At 33.1% G+C, this 6,396-nt stretch overlaps 1 non-coding gene across 1 annotated transcript; it reads right to left on the reverse strand.

The window, feature by feature from the left end:
- Positions 1-5,388: 5,388 nt before the first annotated feature.
- On the reverse strand, positions 5,389-5,475 carry TRNAS-GGA (transfer RNA serine (anticodon GGA)). Its single transcript has one exon. It is a non-coding gene; the product is annotated as a tRNA-Ser (tRNA).
- Positions 5,476-6,396: the final 921 nt, after the last annotated feature.

Raw genomic sequence — 6,396 nt, forward strand, 5'->3', positions numbered from 1 at the left:
GACAGAGTAAGGCCTACTCGATAGAGTACACTAAGACTCATAAATACGGAGTATTACAATTGTATCCTCTTTCATATATATGTCGCAACCCTACCGTTGTTTTCAAGTTAATAATTTCTTACCCCACCCCCGTTTGGATTGAAAGAACTGAATAATTAGAAATGAACTCTTGACAATGAAATATGGGGTATATGTATATCCTAGATGTGAAAATAGGCCGAATTCCATCATGAAAAGAAAGAATAGGCCGGGCATAAATTAGTATACTAAAAAATAACTACGTTGCGGTGCTAATGAATCATAAATTAAATATAGTTTGGAGTTCGGGTGCGATTTATGTAAATAATAGAGTAAAGGATTGTCGATATTGATTGAAAAATAAAGGACTTTCTCACGATTTTTTTCATCATCCATTTATTTGCAAATAGATTGGTTGAACTTAAAATTTAACACATTGAGGTTGAATATAAATAGACTAATTAAATAAATAATTGAATGAATTGGATTCGTTTGGATGATACCAACAAAATTGATTGCTAACTCCTATATTCTTATTCTGATTTAATTAATTGATCAACTTGCTATCAGACATCCCTTTTTTTCGATAATTTTAATTTTCGCCAAAAAATTCGACATATTTTACTTTAAATATTATGATAATCAATCCTACTGTTTCTAGTCCTGGTGTTTCCACAGGTGAAAAAAATAACCTGGGGCGTATCACTCAAATTATTGATCCCGTACTGGACGTAGCTTTTCCTCCAGGCAAAATGCCAAATATTTACAACGCTCTGGTAGTTAAGGGTCGCGATACTGCTAGTCAACCAATTAACGTGACTTGTGAGGTACAAAAATTATTAGGAAATAATTGAGTTAGAGCTCTAGCTATGAGTGCTACAGATGGTCTAACACGAGGAATGGAAGTTATTGATACAGGAGCTCCACTAAGCGTTCCAGTTGATGGAGCAACTCTTGGACAAATTTTTAACATACTTGGGGAGCCCGTTGATAATTTAGGGCCCGTAGGGACTTATACAACATCCTCTATTCATATATCTGCGCCCGTCTTTACTCAGTTTGATACAAAATTATCTATATTTGAAACAGGAATTAAAGTGGTAGATCTTTTAGCCCCTTACTGCCGTGGAGGAAAAAAAGGACTCTTCGGCGGAGCTGGAGTAGTTAAAATAGTACTCATTATGGAATCGATCAACAATATTGCAAAAGCTCATGGGGGCGTATCCGTATTTGGTGGAGTAGGTGAACGTACTCATAAAGGAAATGATCTTTACATGGAAATGAAAGAATATTGAGTTATCAATGAACAAAATATTGCACAATCAAAAGTGGCTCTAGTCTACAGTCAAATGAATGAACCTCCGGGGGCACGTATGAGGGTTGGTTTGACTGCCCTAACTATGGCGGAATATTTCCGAGATGTTAATGAACAAGACGTACTTCTATTTATCGACAATATTTTTCGTTTCGTTCAAGCAAGATCTAAAGTATCTGCCTTGTTGGGTAGAATGGCTTCGGCTGTAAGCCATCAACATACTCTTAGTACCAAAATGGGTTCTTTACAAGAAAGAATTACTTCTACAAAGGAAGGGTCCATAACTTCGATTCAAGCAGTTTATGTACCTGCAGACGATTTGACCGATCCCGCTCCTGCTACAACATTTGCACATTTAGAAGCTACTACTGTATTATCAAGAGGATTAGCCGCCAAAGGGATCTATCCAGCAGTGGATCCGTTAGATTCAGCATCAACCATGCTCCAACCTCGGATCGTTGGCGAAGAGCATTACAAAATTGCGCAAAGAGTTAAGCAAACCTTACAACGTTACAAAGAACTTCAGGACATTATAGCTATCCTTGGGTTGGACGAATTATCTGAAGAAGGCCGGTTAACCGTAGCAAGAGCGCGAAAAATTGAGCGCTTGTTATCAAAACCGTTTTTCGTAACAGAAGTATTTACAGGATGCCCAGGAAAATATATTGGTCTAGCAGAAACAATTAGAGAATTTCAATTGATCCTTTCCGGAGAATTGGACGGTCTTCCTGAGCAAGCCTTTTACTTGGTAGGTAACATCGATGAAGCTACTACGAAAGCTATGAACTTATAAATGGAGAGCAAACTGAAGAAATGACCTTAAATCTTTGTGTACTGACCCCTAATCGAATTGTTTGGAATTCAGAAGTAAAAGAAATCATTTTATCTAATAATAGTGGTCAAATCGGCGTAATGCCAAACCACACCCCTATTGCCACAGCTGCAGATATAGGTATTTTGAGAATACGGCTTAACGATCAATGGTTAACAATGGCTCTAATGGGCGGTTTTGCTAGAATATGCAATAATGAGATCACTGTTTTAGTAAATGATGCTGAGAAGGGTAGTGACATTGATCCACAAGAAGCTCAGCAAACTCTTGAAATAGCAGAAGCTAATTTGAAGAAAGTTTAAGGAAAGAGACAAATAATTGAAGCAAATCTAGCTCTGAGACGAGTTAGGACACGAGTAGAGTCTATCAATCCAATGTCATAACTGGTTAGTGTGCGTAAATACTTATAATTATAAAAAAATACAGCCTATAAAAAAAATCCATATATACAAGATAACATACACATATATATTTTGTATTTGTTTTTTTTTTTAAAAAAAAAATACAAATAATAGGATATAACAATTTATATAATAAAAAAAAAAGTCTTTTAATAATATAGAGAGTGAATAGAAAAACTTATTAGATACCAGAGTCAAGGGTATCTAATAAGTTTTACCTTACCTACTATTTGATTTGAACCAATGACTCCCGCCGTATGAAAGCGATACTCTAACCGCTGAGTTAAGTAGGTTATTTTGCATTACTAAAGAAAACTCAAAAGTTACATAGATGGATTATAAATCCAATATTGTCTATAACCAATATCAATCAAAGAGCTATGATCTTTTATCGCGAATGTTCATCTTGACAAGAAATTATCTACCTGTTAAAATAGGTTATGTAGCACAAGTAAAGGGCTATAGCTCAGTTAGGTAGCGCACCTCATTTACACGCGCGCCAATGTTTTTCAAACCATGCAATTAAAGAAATTCGATTAATTTATTTTTTTGATAAATCGATGTCTTACTCTATGATTTTTAGGAAACAAAACAAGAGAACAATAGCCTGACAATTAGTTCTAATTTGGTATGATTCAGGTGTCCCCAAATAGAACCCATTTTTTTAATATTGATAAGGTGAATACCTAGCCTATTGAATGCTAGGCTTAAAGAGTATCAGGGTCTCAAAAAATCTCTTTACGTCCTATGAACGTTTAGGTGTATGAGGTTTCATATTATATTTTTTTAGCAGAACGATAGAGACTACATTTAATTTTAAAATTTCTCTAGGCCAAAAGCAGGTAGAATAACTGATATTTATATCAGATAATGAAAAAGCCCAATGCAAAAAACTGCATGTTGGGTCTTTGAAACAGTTCAAATCATTTTGATAATAAAAGAAAAAGTTTGATTTGTTTTATCGAGAAGGTCTACGGTTCGGATCCGTATAGCCCTAAAAATATATATACTATATGAATTTATATTAAAAATTTAATTATTAGTTGATTGCTTTTATAACCTATCCTTTGTCTCTCATCAAATAAAACAAAATGGCAATAAACTTATTAATGAGTATCATTTATGGCGGAGAAAAAAATAAAAATAAAATGTATTTCACTGGATCCAATCTAGGATAATCAACCCTTAATTTTCTTTTGTAAGTATAAGCTCAAAATTTTATAGGAATCTTATTTTTATCGTTCCTACCCAATCAAATAATTTATTATATTACCCCCTTTAACAGGTATATTATACCTAACTCTAACTTTAATTGTTAGAAGCAAAACCCTAGGGATAAATTGACTATTAAACATTTCATTTCGGCCCAATGAACCAACTATAGTTGATTATAAGAAATAGGTTTAGGAATACCCTACATTATACTAACTCTAGCAAAAAAATCTCATTTTTTTAAGCCCGGATTTCAAAAAGATCTTTGGTCAATGGTCAATTTCATTAGCAACTTTGTTAAAGAAACTTTGTAGTTAATAGACCGTGACTACAAAAGTGCAAAACAAATATTTCTTTCATTATGCAATCAATAAAAGAAAAGCTACTTGGCCCGAATTCGGATTAAATTAAATAGAATATACTAATTACTAATGTCATTCTAAACCATTCTAAAATCTAAATTTATAAACATCCTCCTACATGTGAATTATCTCTATCTACGGAAAAAAAAAAAATTAGAAGTCCTTGTTTGAATTTATTTTCTTTGTTTATTTAGGTAAAAGCTAGGTGAAAGCGAATAAAAATAATCTCTATTTATCTTCTATTTATATATAGAATAGAATTAGATAATTATAAAACAAATGCAGTGGAATGGAGAACAAAAGATAAACAAATATTCAAGTCAATCACGTTTGAGATGAGACACAACCAATGAAACTTTTTTTTATAATAAATTTTTTATAATAAAGAAGTCGTTCGCTCAAAATTTATTGTTGTTTTGACTAAGGAGTTATGGATAACTTGACAATTCTAATTCGGAATCAACCAATTAAAAAAAAATTCCAAATTCGTGAGGAGTCTGTCTATGTTTATACTTTATGAATATGACATTTTCTGGGCATTTTTTAATAATATCAAGCGTTATTCCTATTTTAGGACTTCTATTTTCCGGAATTTTAGCGCCTAGTAGCAAAGGTCCAGAGAAACTTTCTAGCTACGAATCGGGTATAGAACCGATGGGGGGATGCTTGGTTATAATTTAGAATCCGTTATTATATGTTTGCTCTAATTTTTGTTGTTTTTGATGTTGAAACGGTTTTTCTTTATCCATGGGCAATGAATTTCGATATATTAGGCGTATCCGTATTTATAGAAGCTTTAATTTTCTTGCTTATTCTAATTGTTGGTTTAGCTTATGCTTGGCGAAAAGGAGCATTGGAATGGTCTTAATCCCTGGAAATTTATACAATAAAAAAGGTAAAAAAAAATATGTAAATAGTTATGAATTCTATGGAGTTTCCATTACTTAATCAAATAACCCAAAACTCAGTTATTTCAACTACATCAAATGATTTTTCAAATTCTTGTGGTAGAATATTATTCTCGTCAGACTTAGCCTTAACTAAAAAACAAAGCGAAAGGGTTCGAACAACCCGGCCCCTTTCAAATTGACTTAAGGATTAAAGTCAGGGGTTTGATAGGAATTTTATCCCACTCATAATATTCTTTCCGATCTCGAATCTAACTGTTATGTTCTAATAATGGTATTTAATTTATTGTTGTTTGATATCTTACAGTTAGGAATGTTGGTAAATTAGGTTTTTCAAGTACGGAAAGAGAGGGATTCGAACCCTCGGTAAACAAAAGCCTACATAGCAGTTCCAATGCTACGCCTTGAACCACTCGGCCATCTTTCCTATTATTTTATTATGACTCAAAAACCGAAAAAATAGCGAGACATTAAAATTAAAGATTAATACTATATTCGATATTCGATTTTTACTTGGATAGGTATGATCAACCAGAGAATTCTATATATTCTATAACTAAATAGATAGATAAGTTTTTATAAAAAAGCTTTGCTGGCCAATATTTTATTACGAATCATTCCGACAACTTCGGGAGAAAAAGAGGCATTTACTTATTATAGAGATGGTGTGATTTGATCATTTTTTTCTTTTCTGTTTCTAGGTTGATGAGAAAGACACACGATTCGAAATAGAAAGAATAAATAGTCTTATATTCTTAATTAGAAAAAAGTCTACGCTTGTTGAAGGTGAAGTTTAGAAATAGAACAATTCCTTCTGTCGTGTATCCCCGATTGATGCAGCCTCAAATACTATGCTTCAAGCCTCAATTTGAGTATTAGTATTGAGCGGAAGGTTACACCTGTGTGTTCTGTATTACAGGTCAGTCCGACTTCTTAGTAATAAAGTTCCAATAGGCGGCATAGGGGAAAAAGCACTACACCTAGCAATCGACAACACAAAAGCTTTGTTTAAAATGACTTACTAACTCCCTTTTCTTATCTGGATTGGGCCTAACAAGAATGGTTGGGATAACAAACATCCATCTCGTTGGTACTTTGGATACCCGTATAACCATCAAAGACTGTTGAAGTGACTATTTCCTGGAAATTAGGAGGCGTTGAGAACAAACTAATTGTTCGAGTTATCTTTTCTATATTAGTATCAAGGCATTTGATGTTAGTACAAGTTCTTGCGCAAGAAGGTTGGCTAGATATTTTTTTTTAACACTAGCCCCACTCAGTTCATAATGAGATTAAACCCTGTTTATTATTATTATTCTATGTATTTTTGATGCTCATTATGCGTATT

This window comes from Silene latifolia, chromosome Y, assembly GCF_048544455.1.
Source record: "Silene latifolia isolate original U9 population chromosome Y, ASM4854445v1, whole genome shotgun sequence".
In the NCBI taxonomy this organism is placed as follows: Eukaryota; Viridiplantae; Streptophyta; class Magnoliopsida; order Caryophyllales; family Caryophyllaceae; genus Silene; species Silene latifolia.